The sequence below is a fragment of the Anthonomus grandis genome, chromosome 14 (genome assembly GCF_022605725.1).
Source record: "Anthonomus grandis grandis chromosome 14, icAntGran1.3, whole genome shotgun sequence".
Taxonomy (NCBI): Eukaryota; Metazoa; Arthropoda; class Insecta; order Coleoptera; family Curculionidae; genus Anthonomus; species Anthonomus grandis.
In genome coordinates this window covers 12,994,022-13,009,086 of record NC_065559.1, presented here as the reverse complement: position 1 = coordinate 13,009,086, position 15,065 = coordinate 12,994,022, and the positions used below count along the sequence as shown (strand labels likewise).

The following is a 15,065-nucleotide window of genomic DNA, read 5'->3' as shown; positions in this document are numbered from 1 at the left end:
TCCAATAGATGGCAAAAGGTAGAAAGGAGTAAAAAAAGAGTAATAAAAGTAAAAGGAGATTTCGTTTTTAATGTTTTTTTATAAACTACTAGCCACTGACAAAAAATAGCGACTGTGTAGATTTTTAAAACTTACAGATATTTTAAAATGTCAGATTTACTGTACCAGTCATTTATTCTTACATTCATTGTTTTTAATGCCAACCTGATTTATTGATACATTTTTATATTCTCTGTTATTCTTAGCGAGAGTTGTGAAATTTATCTGGGGTAGAGTATTAACTTGATATTTTGTGTGTGCATTGTTACGAATAAATAATGTAAAATTTTAATAATATTAATACGTCTATGGTGCTTTTAACCCAATTACCGGTGGAAAGGGAGAATCGAATTATCAAAAAAATTTTGAGAAAAGGGCAAAACATTTTTAAGAATTAGGAATTTAATATTGAATTCCCAATTACTCCATTTGGAAATAATAGTGAATATATCTAATTTTGTATTTACAAACTACCCTTCACGCTTTGAAATATGCTAGATGAAATCAAGAAGCAGCCACTTTTTTAAGTTTATAGTTATGCAAACTATGACAATTTCGTTAATACGCCTTAGCGGTTACGTGTATACATAGTATTTACAAACTTTTATTTTGACACTTAAGCTTCCACATAAGAGCTTTTTCCTTAAAGCATACAGGGTGTTTATATGATTATATCTAATCAACCAAAAAATCGCTGAAAACAATTTATATAATAGGGAGGGGAAAAGAAAATCATGTTTTAGCTAATCTGTTTTTACTTACGCAATATAATAATTTTAAATAGCAATTTATTGATTTTGAGACCTTGACTGGAAGCTTTTAAAAAATGCTAAAAATCAACATTTTATTTAATGAAATATTAGGTGATTAAATTAAAATTGTATTTTACATTATCAATTTAATAAATGGTAAAATATATTTTTATTACTATAATGTCACTAATTTAGTGAATAACATTAAAAAAAAGTAGTGGAGTGGCTAATTATTACAGATTTATTTTTGTATTTCCATTTCTACATTTTTTACACGAAACGTTACTGTTATTACAATTATTGCATTTCATTTTCATTTCGAAAGTATTTGCACAAGAAATAGCAACTATGATGTAGACCAATTGTAGCTGAACGTATAGATATCATTTTTATTTATGGTAAAGAAGATCAGTGTCTGTTAAGAGTAACTTAAGCACTTAACCAGAAGCATACACAGAGGAATATAAGTCGCACGTATGTACCTATATTCGTTAAATAGTGGAAAAATTTCAACAAACTTGTACTGCCGCAAGGGATGAACCAAGATTACTACATATAATAACCTAAATTAAAATAATTTTATAGTTTGCAATAAATCCTACTTTATCGACCAGTTAGGCAGCTACAGCAACTGGATTATCCCATGAATTTGTAAGAAAGGTACTTAAATTTCATAAATTTTATCCCTATAAAATGGAAATCTGTCAAGACCTTAATGACAATGACCTCGACAAAATAATTATGTTGAATTGCGACAGCTAGAGTAATTCTAGCTATCACAATTCAACAGAATCTTGGCTCATCAAAATATTTGCGCTTATAATAGAGTACATATAAAGAGTACCTTGAAGTAGAAAACTATTGGTTAGAGATACGGTAAGCATTACATGTTAGAGATTGGATACATCAGATGGGCAGAGAAAGATTTAATTATTTAGTAAATAATACATAGGGTAACTAAACTAAGAAATTGCAGATCTCAGAAATGAAATTATTACAAAAAAAAAACTGCTGAACAAGACATATACAGATATGACCCAAATCCCGAAAAAAGACATTAAATACTGAACTCGTCAAAATCTAAATTACCTGTAGCTACGACTCAAGTTCGGAAACCAATTGTTATTATTATTCTTTATTTTTATCTACGTTTATTATTGTTTTTATTATGTATAGGTGTCATAAGTTATCACGTACAAGTTTTTTTTATTTACTGGTAAATTGAAATTAATCATTTTGTAATTTTTTTTTCATTATTGTAAATAAACTGATTAATTATTATTATTTATTTATTATAATGAGTGTACTTTGTATTTAAATTGGCACGTAAATGAATAAAACTTGCCGTTACTAGAATGACGAGAACCTACGAGTATTTAGAGTAGGACATACCCTAATACGCAATACCCCCACAAAGTTAATGTTTGGGCTGGTATAATGATAAGCAAATATTAGTTTGTTCTTTATAGAAGAATATTGAAATAATATATTAGTTCTATTATATTCGATAATAGTTCTATTATATTTATAGATTACAGATTACATACCGTATTAATGGGGAATTGGATAACAGCAAAGCTAGCGTTCTGGTACTTCTAGACTATTCACGAGCTTTTGACTTATTAAATCATGATGTTTTGTTGAGTATTTTGGTTTATATTGGTTTTCGGTTTAATGCTCAATCTATGATTCAATTTTTTCTAAGTAACAGGACGCAGAGGGTTTTAGTTGATGGGAAGTACTCTGAGGTAATGACTTTACACTCAGGTGTCCCACAGGGAAGTATCTTGGGCCCCCTTTTTTTACAATTTACACGTCTAATTTTATTAATTCTATTCGCCATTGTGATTATCATTTATATGCCGACGACACTCAAATTTTATACTCTTTTAAGCCAGAAAATGCGACAGAGGTTAACCTTAGAATAAATACGGATCTTCAGGCGCTTTGTAAGGTGTCCGAGGGTCACATGCTGAGGTTGAACCCCTTGAAATCGGTGGCTTTATTATTTTGTAATGATAAACTACGTGAAAATATCTTGAGTCAGTTGGATCTAAGTATCGGAAACGCTATCAAAAAAATATTTCATTTAAAAATTCCACTAAAAACCTGGGTTTAATTTGTGACACTAAACTTAAATTTACCGAACACATAACAGCTTGTATTAAAAAATCCTACTGCGCCCTTAAATCTCTTTTTCCTCACAGGCATTACTTAGAAAAGAAAACCAAAATTGAACTCTGTGACGCACTCGTACTATCACACTTTAACTTCGCGGATAGTGTTTATGGTCCTTTTCTGGATACAAAACAGGCCCGGCGAGTGCAAAAGGTTCAAAACTCATGCATACGTTTTATATGTGGCATAAGACGTGGACAACACGTATCACATAAGCTTAAAGAACTTAGCTGGTTGTCAATGTTCAATAGGCGTGTACTGCACTCGGCTTGTCTGTTTTATAACATCATTAAATTTCAGTGTCCTATCTATGTCAGTAGGAAAATTGTTTACAGAACTAATGTTCATAATATAAATATACGTAGAAAGCACATCCTTACGATCCCCAAGCACAATAAGGAACTTTTTAAAAGAGGATTCTCTTATGACATAGCGTCAACCGTAAATAAATTTCAAGTTACTCATTTTAACACATCTTTATCCTGTTTCAAAAGAAGGATCAGACAGCGGCTTCTCAGTGAATGAGTTTTTATGGGCGTTTATATGCATTTCAGAGAAAATAAGATATTATATACATAAATTTTTTTTTTATTTTTTTCTGACCAGAGCTTAATAGTTTTCCCATGTACTATCTCTGTACCGCTTAACATAATGGACCGAGTCATCTAACTTCATTAACGTATTGGGTTTTATTAGGCTTAGGTTAGGTAACTAAATGTAAGTACGGCTTAGAATTTGTCTACGGCTTTAACAGCCTCTCCTTTTGGAGAGAAGCTGACTATCAAGGCCATTTGTTTCATTTATATATTTGTTTTGTATTTGCAAAATTGTTATAATTAATTGGAACAATAAAATGATTTATTATTATTATTATTATTATTAATAGCTCATGAATTGGAAAATCAGACAGACGCACACGGCAATTAATCTTTAAAAGAAATTTTATTTATGACATTTTTAGTACTAAAAGGGACTCCTGTGAAAATAGTTAGAACTGTTAGAAAATATTTAATTAAAACTATTACAAAATAATTATCTCAATTAAACGATTAGAAGAGGTGCTGTTGAATGGCTTCGTAGATCCTTAAACCTATCGCCTCTTTATTTTTTCTTAACTACCTAGCCACCTAAAATTTGTTGTTTTTAAAATACATTCTGAGCAACTGATGAGAAATAGTTCAAGAATGCGGAGTTATTTCCCAGAGAAATATTTTCAAATATGCATATATTAAGAGTTTAAAAGAAGACATTGTCTGGAAAGCAACGAAAATCATTTTGACCATTTCTTCAGTTGATAATAAAAAATACAATTTTAATTTAATTAAGTGATGTTTTATTTATTAAACATAAATAGTATATTATCGATAGTAGCTTTTAGAGATCATTGAAAATATTTTTTTAACGTAAGGTGTCACAAGCAGAGAATTACCGTTTAAGATTCTTAAATTGGCTGAGAGCGAAGAGGTAAGTAAAAAAAGTTAGATATTACATTATGTTATTGCCCCCTTCTTATTATAGACATTGTTATAGACAATTTTATCGATTTAGTATTTTTTTTTATTTCTCAAATATACTCATTGTAAGTTTTTAAATTATCATCTTATACAAAGGGTAACTAAAATTGTTTGTGTCATCCTTCACTAAATTTATTTGAAAAATTATCTTGTTGACATAACAATTTTCCTAGTTTTGTAATTATGTGATTTTAATGTTTGTATAGACCCTGTTGATTACCTTCTCATGCTTCGTAATATACCCTTTTATTTATTGTTGCTGACTTTAACTTTTGACCTTGCCAGTAGCACGATAGCTTGTTATATGTTGTGACGAAAACCCTCATTGTATATCCCTAATGATAGACAACTTATATGTCCGAAACATGTAGGATAGATGATTTTTCAAATAAATTTAGTGGATGATAATAGAAACAATTTTAGTTACCCTTTCACTTATTAACTCCACTGCAAGTATGGACTACTTCTTCAACTTATCATCTTATATTTAATATGCAACAGTCATCGGAACATTTTTTTTCTTCTGCTTCTGGTGCCGCATCAGGTCTTCCTAACTGATACAGCTCGCCATTATTGGCAATCAAAATGGCGAGCTGTGCCTGTCTTTGGCGAGTCTAAAGACTTATTCCGCGCTTCGAATGCCGGTCCACTCTCTAAGATTCGTTAACCACAAGTCTTTTAACGACTCCTCTACGGCCTTCCATCTTGCCCTTCAATATAACTTGCAGTATATGGTATCAACAAACCCTGAGTATTTGCCCTAGATACAGCACAGCTTTCGGCATTTAACTGTTGTTAGTATGTCGCGGACGACTCTTGCTCTGTTTAAAACCGCTTCATTTGTCTGCATGGCTACCCATGGAATTCAGAGCATACGTCTATGTAGCCGTATTTCAAATGTTTCAAGACCGTCAACGGTTGCTGCTTTTAGGATCCAAATCTCTGTTCCTTACAACAGTATGAACCATATGATCATTCACTGATCCGCTTGATCATTCTCTGGCAGATTTAAATTAAGATTATTATTACAGATATGTGATCTTATTTTTTGAAAGGTTGCGGGAGCCAACTCGATTCTGCACTTGACTTTTTTACCCGGGTCCAGATGGTCTGCAATGTAACAACCAAGATATTTGAAACATAAAACTCTTTTAACGCTTTGACCATGATTTTCAGTGCAGCATCATTAACGGCTGATGATAAAAAAAAACCATAAACTTAGCTTTAGTATTATTTATGTTTAAAACGATCTCTTGTTCCATCAAGCTGACCCAGTCTAAAAGGTCCTGAAGATCCTCACGTAAGATTGGCATGTTAGTGTCATCGGCATAGCGGATGATATTGATCAGTTCGCTATAAATCTTAACACTGCACTCCTGGCCATGCATCGCCTGTTTAAACATTGGAGACAGTATACATCCCTGCCTCACACCACGCCAAATCTATAATTCGTTGGTTAGTTTTTGATTGACTTTAACCACCGCCTTTTGTGGCCAATACAGGTTTATAATAATGCATATGTCTCTGTCATGAACTCTAGTACTCCTCAATATATTTATAAGTTGTTCATGTTGTACCCTGTCAAATGCTTTCTCATACGAAAAGGTCTTTATGTTGATCGTGATACTTTTAAAGAAGTATATATAAGGCAAATATTGCTTCCCGGGGATCAAGAGTGTTTTAATCATCCAACTAAGTTTCGTCCAGATCACTTTCATATTTGTTGCGTTCCTCTATGAACAATGCTAAGAAATACTTTTAGTGTGTGGCTCATAAAACTTATCAATCTACAACCACTGGAGTTTTTTGCACGTTGTTTTTTAGGGACTGTTATAAACACGGACTTTAGACATAGGTCTGGTATTTTTCCAGTGTTGTTCACTGTATGGAATAGTTTAATTAAAATCCCGATGATGTCTTCTTGGATCATTTTCAAATAATATCTATCCGGTCCGGTTTAGTTTTTTAGATTTTTTAAAATACTTCGGACTTTAGCATTTCTGGACCTCCCACGCTATCAGTGGTGTCTGGTTGATCTGATCCCTCGTCATCAAATAGTTCAGCTATGTAGCCAGTCCAGGCTTCAAGAACATCATGTTCGTCAATGATAAGTCTGCATATCAGCCAGCATCTTAGTAGTTTTCCTACTATATAGGCCAGCAACTTTCTTAACTTTCTTGTAAATGTTGAACATGTCATGTTTCCTTCCCAGCTATTCCAATTCTCTGCATCCATCTATCATAATCATTTTGCTAGTAAATATGATTCAATAAGTTATTATTATTTATCAAATATCATTTATAATTATTTAGTAACTGAAATAATTATTAATTTTGAATTACATAAAAAAACCTTTCATGTGTAAGCTAATAACGAATAATTATTAATTATTGCATTGCCATTTAACGATTTTTATATCTTAAAATTAGTGCATGTATAGTAATTACTAGAAAATAGGATGCCACGTGTCGTATAGCCATGAAAATATAAAATATTAAAAGCATATTTTTATAAAAGATATTTATTATTTCAATTTATCCAAATACGGACTGAAACTTATATCTTATTTTCGAGTAACTTAGTTATAACTAATGTATGACTTTTGATTATCACGATAGCTTTATCAAAAACACAAAACAATGATAATTTGTAAATATTTTTTAATACTCTTGGAAACATATTTCTGTTCTTTTTAATTAATTTATTATTAAAAACTAATTTATTCAAATTTAAATGAGATGGTTGTTTAATTAGCAGGTATTGCTTAGAAGTACTGGGTGATATGTCAAAAGCACTTTGATACAATTATATATATTTTTTTTAACGGAGACCGTCATTAGTTTATTTTAATATATTTGCTTATAGAAGAAGATCAACTTACTAGAATTTATATTATGTTACATAAATATTTTCCAGTGTCACCAAAAGAGTATAAGAATTAAATAAAAAAAATATATTTTAGTATAATGAAGCAGTAGGAAAGTATTTTAACAATGACCTGCACCTCAATTTTTGGCATGACAAAAGAATAAGTTGATCGGACCCACTTCCGCGTCAACCTTCACCCAGTCAACACGTGGTTATTCTCGTCCTTTCCTATCCTTCGGATTCCTTTCCTAGACCCCTTCCTACCCCTTGCCGTTAGTTACAACGTGCATTTCAGAATTGGGAAAAATAGTTTCGGTCCCACTTCCTCGTCATCCTTCAACCCATCAACAAGTGGTTGCTCGTCCTTTCCTATCCTTTAAATCCCTTTTCCAGACCCTTCCCTTCCCTGTCCCTTGCCGGTGGTAGCTGATCCTATTCACGCCGGTAACCAGGCCGGATGCATCGTGGGCAAGGCGACATCGTGCATTGAAAAATGTCGTATTGTAATTGATTATTTAATATCGTGAAAGTGTCGATTCGGGCAACAGGGAAAATACCCGACAGTTTTCCCGAATCTCCAAATCGTGCTGGCAATTGCCTCGTAGCAGCGCCATCAAGTGAACAAGCGAAGTTTTCTTAATAGTGAACAAATAGTCCATACTTACAGTGGAGTCGTAGATTAAGGTAAAATGAAAATCCTTCAATCTCCCTCCACTTATTTATTAAACATTTTGTTAACTTAAAATTCCCTACATGTTTCGGACACAGTGGTGTCATCATCAGGGGGTAAAAGGTTTAAAATTTGTATCAAGCACACACCCCATGGTTTGATTACATATGAAAAACCCTCTATTTATTATTATCCTTTTTAAAATTATTATTAAATTAACTCACCAATTATTTTTAAATTTAAACGTTTGTATCGGATTCTAAATTATCCCGGTCGATCTACAACAAACAAATGAAAACATCATTTTACTCTGTTTTATTTTTTCCGAAATTAAATATGCATTGACGGCTATTTTTGCTTTAAAGCTTAAACAGTAGCAGATACGAGAAAACTACAGGAGATTAAAACAAATTAAAAAAGAGTTCAAAAATAAAAAAAAATTAAAAAAATTAAAAAAGAGTTCAAATTCCATGACGAAATTGATACAGGATGCTCCAAAAAAGCTCTAAAGGATAAAACTGTAAGGCCTTCTATACCGCGATCGATAATTTCGATACTTTATTGTAGTGGTTTAAAAAAATAATCGATGTACCAAATTTGAAATAATTACCATAGAACATACGAGAGAAAACGCACAGCCAGAAGTCTAAAGGCATTAAATCGCAAGAGCGTGGAGGCCAATCCTAGTCACCAAATCGGGAAATGATAGGACCAAGGTCGTTAATGTTTCACGGACAATATGACGTGAAACATTAACTATGTTTATGTGGCACCTTCCTGCTGAAACCACAACATGTCGTCAAGATTAATAACTTGCAAATGAGGCAAAAGAAACTGTGTTATCATAACACGATAACGTTCGACAATTACCGTTACTGCATTACCTTCTTCGTTTTCGAAAAAAAACGGTCTAGTTCCAGACCATAATGCACAACATACACGTTATGGATGTATTGCTTTCTAATGAATCATTCATGGATTTTCTAAGCCTCAAACGCTACAGTTTTCCTATTAACGAAGCCATCGAGACGAAAAACGTCTCTGGCCTTTCTGTCACATTCTCGCGAACTGCCGTGATGTTGGGCACTTTTCAGAATTTACCATTAATTCACCGGTTGAATAAACCGGCTAGTCAAAAAAAAATTCAGTAGATTAGCAACCTGAATGCCGTTCGGTTTCTTCAAAATTCGGAAACGCTTCGGTTGATTTTCTGAGAATTTGTTTTACTTTTGGCAGCTTTAATAATATCGATTTTTGTTTATGTTTACATTTTAAAATTTTTCAAGGCAAACCAAACAAACTATGGTAGCATTTTCCATGAAAAGATTGAAATGTTGCCACTGTTTTGATGTTTAAGAAACTTAAAACCAAACAAAAACGACCCGGTTTCATTGTGTCTCAGTTTTTGTCGTCGGTATCTGTAAATAAACAAAATTAAAAAAAAAAATTATTAATGTTTATTGTTATCCTTCTACTATTCTCACTCTACTATCAAAATAAACTTTAAAATATGCACAAAAAATATTGAGCAACAACAAATTTACACAAAAACTAAGGCGCAAAAAATACAAAACTAGGTTAGAAATTCTAGGAAGAATCTATTTGACCGACATTCCAGCTTAAAATCCCGGTTAATCCGATACGTCGCCGGTCGCAACTAGCTGATTTCACCGGTTAATTTTGAAACGTAGGGTTTTTTGTACCGGGTTAATTCTGAAACGCCTCGGCTACTACCGGTGCAACCCGGTATATCCACCGGTGAATTCTAAAAAGCGCCCGTTATATTGTGAATGACCTCTACGAGCTCGTATCGTGTGTTTCACTAACCGAACCATTACTTTCGAATTTTTTGATTTTTTTTTCACAGTAGATGAACTAGGTAGGAACACTATTTCGATCGAACAATGGACGCACTTTTAATAGTGCCAATTAAACTTTTACCATTTCGATAATAATTTTTAAAAATGAGGACGTATTGTTCTACCGTATAATGCTTCATGTTTACTTAGTCTTATTTGTCAACTTTTGATCTGTCACGTCATAATCATGTGATATTATGATGGTCAAACGTGGCGCGCAATTCAAATCTTGCGTTCAATCAAGAGTACTAAATGTAGAACGTGTAGTACATATATAGTAAAAATTAAATACTCAATACGCAATTATTAGCTTACATAGGAAATTCCTGATAATTAGTAAAAAATACATTTTATTTTAACTTTATCATTTTGACTGAAGTATCATCTTGAAGTAATTTTATTTTGAGTAAGAGAAAAGTAAATATAAATATAATAAAAACGATTATTAAAATCATCTTAATGAACCATCCAAAAGAGGTTCACGAGCACCAAAAAACACTTAAACTTAGCTTAGCAAACTGTTCGTGATCTGCTCGCTTTTTCTTTCATTTGTCTCGTTTACGTTCCCAATAATGCTCGATTTAATTGTCTGAACGTGGCTTTACTTTTATTTGTATAAATAAACTTTTTTGCAGTATCTTCCAATTTGCAATATTTCTTTATGTACAATAATTCACTTTATTTGGATATAAGTTTCGTTCGCTGTCTAATTCACATTAATTTACTGTATTTTTCCATAATTCTTTTCAATTCCGTTTTTTGAATCTGAATTATGATAAATTTTATCATAGCTTCCATGTTTGTTATGTGACTACGACTGTCTTCTCCGTAAAATTATGTATATCCCAGGATTTTCATGATTTAAAAATCAACTGACTATAAATTTGAATTAGACATGTAGTCGTAGCCGATCGAGAGTTCTAGCCGTGACACTGGTTTCGTGGCGTCAAAATTGAAGCCGAGATTTGGTGGCGCACGCCGTACAGTGGAACGACTAAGTGGAGATACCGCGGGACCTAATATTTTACATTTTACAAGATAATATATTTTTTTATTATTACGTATTTTTAGGTATATGATAAATGTTTTTTATTATTTATTTTATTGGAAAAATATACATAAACGGTGTTTCAAATTCGTCTACCCTCAAAATACGAAAATGGATAATTTACCCCAAAGTTGCACATTATTTACTTGTAAAAGAATATGCCATATAAAAAAATATATATTATATTTTATGTGGTTTTAAAGATTATTAAAAAAAAAAACAAATTTTCAAAAACTTATTCTTGACACTTTTGTGGGTTATCTTGGTTGCTATGGGAAAGTTTTTGCATTGCTGTATTACTTTTCGTAAAAATTTTAATGCCGAAAACAAAATTAGGTAGGTACCTACGCCAAATTTTTGTTGCTTATTAAATCGAAAATTTGAATGATTCCAAAGATAATCAAAAAAAACCAAAGAAAAAATTAAAAACCCATTTTAATTTTTTCTGAGCTTAAACAGGAATGCAGCAAGAGGTAGGCATTATTCTAAATAAAATTAAGATTGTAAAATGTAAGTTAAAAATAAAATTGTTAAGTTACCCACCTAATTTAAATACCGAATTTTTATTTTTTTTTAAACTCAAAGCGAGTATCAAAATAGTTTGGTAGTAAAAAATTTTAAATGCGTAATCTTACTATAAACTACAATAATAACTGCGGTAAAATATGATTTCGAATCAACGCAAAATACGCGCGGAATTTTTGCCATCGCGATGCGGTAGTCGTATCGCACGATTTCGGCTTCTGTTGTGAGGTATCGATGGAAGCGGGGATAAGTGTCCAGCCTAGAACTATCGATCGGCTACGATGTAGTCTGTTTTTTTCAAGTATAATTTGTTTATTGGCGTTTTGTCATTTAGTTAAATTTTATCTTTTCTAAGCTTTAACTCTCAATCGAAGACGGTTCTTTGTATCATACAATATAATTGTTTTTCAAAGCAAACCTTGATAAATTTTTTCTATTTTTGGTATTTAATTTTTCGTGCTATTTTTTAAATTATATTGACTTGAGTTACGATTTTTTCAACAGGTATCTTATACTTTACCCTACTAAAGCTAAATACGAAAATTGGTTGTTCGTCCCTGTCCTTGATATCTTAGGTGTTTTTATTTCTTCATTTTTTTTTCTCTTTCTTTGGTTTTTGGTTGTAGTGCCCTAAAGAAGTAAATGAGCAAAAACACGTATCGGCAAATATGCTTACCGTCAGACAATTTATTTTGGACACCTATCAAAATTCTTGCTGTATATGTGTCACAACTATATTGCCCCCTGCTATTTATATTGTTTATCAGGTTCTTTGAGAGGTTTAAGCAGGTTTTTTATAGGGGACCAAAATAAATTATGTCTGGCGGCGACTTATTTATACCATCCTCATTTCTTCTGTTTCCACGAAATATCTTAATTAGCGTGTCCTTTGGTTATTTATCTTTGTGGTCACTGAAGGCTGCATAAAAATAATCTTTGTACTAACGCACTTTAAAATTTATTATATACATATTGTAACCACTTTAACTCGTCTCTTATCTCAATGATTAAATCAACTCAAAGTTAAAGTTTATTACGTACTAAAAGCACGTGAAGTATACTAGATTGACCTGGTACTTCAAACAAAAAAATATATACTTTAAATGCAACAATGTACTAAACTAACATTAAGAATATTATCTCTCAACAATAGATTCAGCCTTACAATTGATAATGTAAAACTAATCATATTATCATAATCTGCCTAAACGTCATCTTTTGATCATATTTTGAAGTATCTTGTTTCAAGTAATATACAGTTCACAGTTCATTGCTAATACAGAAATCTGTGTATAACAGCTGATTAAATACCTGATACCCTTATCGTTATCTGAATTAATTAGGTATCATTGTTCCTTTATTACATATTAAACGGACACCAGAAAAGGTCTTGCAGTCCAGTGTGTGAGTGTTTAAAGAGTGAGCCTTTAAATTTGTTTGAGTGGAGTGCTGTTATACATTTAAAAACCTGAAAATCCATATTTTTATGTGAGTTTTTTTAAATAATTAAGTAAGTTATTATTTTGCTATTTTAATTAAGCATAACTAATGGTGAAATGATAATAGTATTGAATCAAAAAACTCAATTTTTTAATATTTTTCACTTCAAATATAAAAATAGCTGTATAATTTAGTATTTGGTTAAAATTAATTATTGATAAATTAATAATTACATCAAAGGGGGTGTAAGAGTTGTTAATATTTGACCACTGATGAAAAAAATATTTGACCGAGGCTTCTTAGTAAATGCCAAATTAAGGAAACTTAAAAATAATAATAAATAAGAGTTAAATCATACATATATATATACAATTGATTGCATGATCTGAAGTAATAAGAATATCTTAATTATCCTCTCCAAGACACCAAACAAATGTTTTTGACAAGAACACAACTTGAAATTACATGGGCAAATAATATGGCCCCATATTTGCTTTGATTGCATATTTGCTTAGTTGACTATTACTGATTCCCAGTAATAGTCAACTAATTTTAAACCAGGTTACCAAACTATTTTCTGTCTGTAAGGATAAAAATCTGTAAGGATATAATACCAATTATCCGCACAAATTATAGATATCTCTTTTATTAAGAAAAAGTTAAATATTTCAATCAATTACCTCCCGAGATTTTAAAATATTACAAACAAAAATCTGTGTCATCCTTGGGTAGCAATCATAATTCTCTAACAAGGAGGAAAATAAACTCGAAAGTCAAAGTCTCACAAATGTAGCGTCTATAAGTTTGGTTACGCGTTTCGCCTTACGTCATCATCAGACCTAGAATAAAGTTTAAAACATGCAGCTATGATTAAACAATTATTAACAAAAAATAGACTTTATTTTAAGTTCAATGACATACATTAAATACACTTCTAATAACATAGTACAGGTAAACGTGAGATGGTAACTACATCGTGTATCGTTATTAACTAAAATGTAAATCATTAAACACCGAATATTATTAGAAACCGATGCAATACCTAAATTTTTTTTATAAGAAATAAAAACAAATATAAGCATGAAAAATAAAAAATTAAAGAGTTTTAAAAATTAGACGTCGATCGAACCCAGGATTTTTTGGTTTCGTACCTTACTATAATAGTCGGATATATAACCTTGTTGCCAAACTGGTCTGTGAGAGAACATTCGGTTGTTGTGAAGTGTTGAAAATGAAATATGTAGACTTTTAAAAATCACGTATGGAGGTAATAGAGTCCCATCAGCAAGCCCACATATCATAACGGTAGTGCAACTTTTTAAGTGGTTCATAACCTTCTCAGGGTATTTTACGCCACGCCTATAAACACCACGTTTTTTCCCTGGATCATCGGAAAGATTCGATTCGTCATAATTAAATATATTTGCACTGTGAAGATCTCTTATTACCACTTCTAGATTATCATAAAATATATTTAAAGTTTCTTTGGACACCGCAGCCCTCGCCCTTTTTATGTTAGTAGCTAATCTTTGTCCGTAAGAGTCTTGCCTGTTTAGAAGACTATATGTCCAATCAACACCAGGAATATTGTTTTTAAATTGATTAACAACATCACCCTTTTGGTCTAAGTAATAATTGGCCAGCATCCTTATGTCCATGAGACTTAAAGGAAATCCACAGTCTGCACATTTTGAAGCCGCCTTCAGTATTGCTATTTCCTCGTGTTTGGTAAAAATAGTGGGACGACCTGGTTTACTAATATGTTTTTCCTTGTACTTATTATAGGGAGTTCCAAAAGGAATATTAAATTGCTTTGAAGCTTCTCGTATTGAGCATATACCATCCACCACTACTTTCAATGCATGCTTCACGCAGCTTTTCAGGGGTATAATTTATATAATGCCTGCTCCCCAGCACCCTTTTATGCTCGCGAGGCATTTCTGGAAAGAAAAAAAAATTAATAATTTCTGGAAAGATAATTATAATATATGTTAATGGGGCAACTTTGATCAAGCGATCAATGTTACCCCATAGCCCGATCAACGTTACCCCGTGTAACAAACATGGTTCTATAAATAACCCTTAACTTAAATTTCACTAAAATCTTTTTGAAATCTACTAAGTAATACACATTAAAGTTAATACGAGAAAGAACATAATGGTAATATATGT

At 31.7% G+C, this 15,065-nt stretch overlaps 1 protein-coding gene across 5 annotated transcripts in view; it reads left to right on the top strand.

Annotated features, from left to right (window-relative positions):
• LOC126744686 (ATP-binding cassette sub-family G member 4) overlaps positions 1-15,065 on the top strand; it is a 216,363-nt gene that overhangs the window by 109,909 nt on the left and 91,389 nt on the right. The window contains exon 1 of one of the 5 annotated variants that reach the window (XM_050452198.1): positions 12,795-12,941. The exons of 3 other annotated variants lie outside the window; for them this stretch is intronic. The gene's annotated coding sequence lies outside the window, so the exon portion shown is untranslated. Of the gene's footprint in view, positions 1-12,794; positions 12,964-15,065 lie in introns of those variants that run through there. One more of the 5 variants, XM_050452197.1, reaches the window with a different exon arrangement.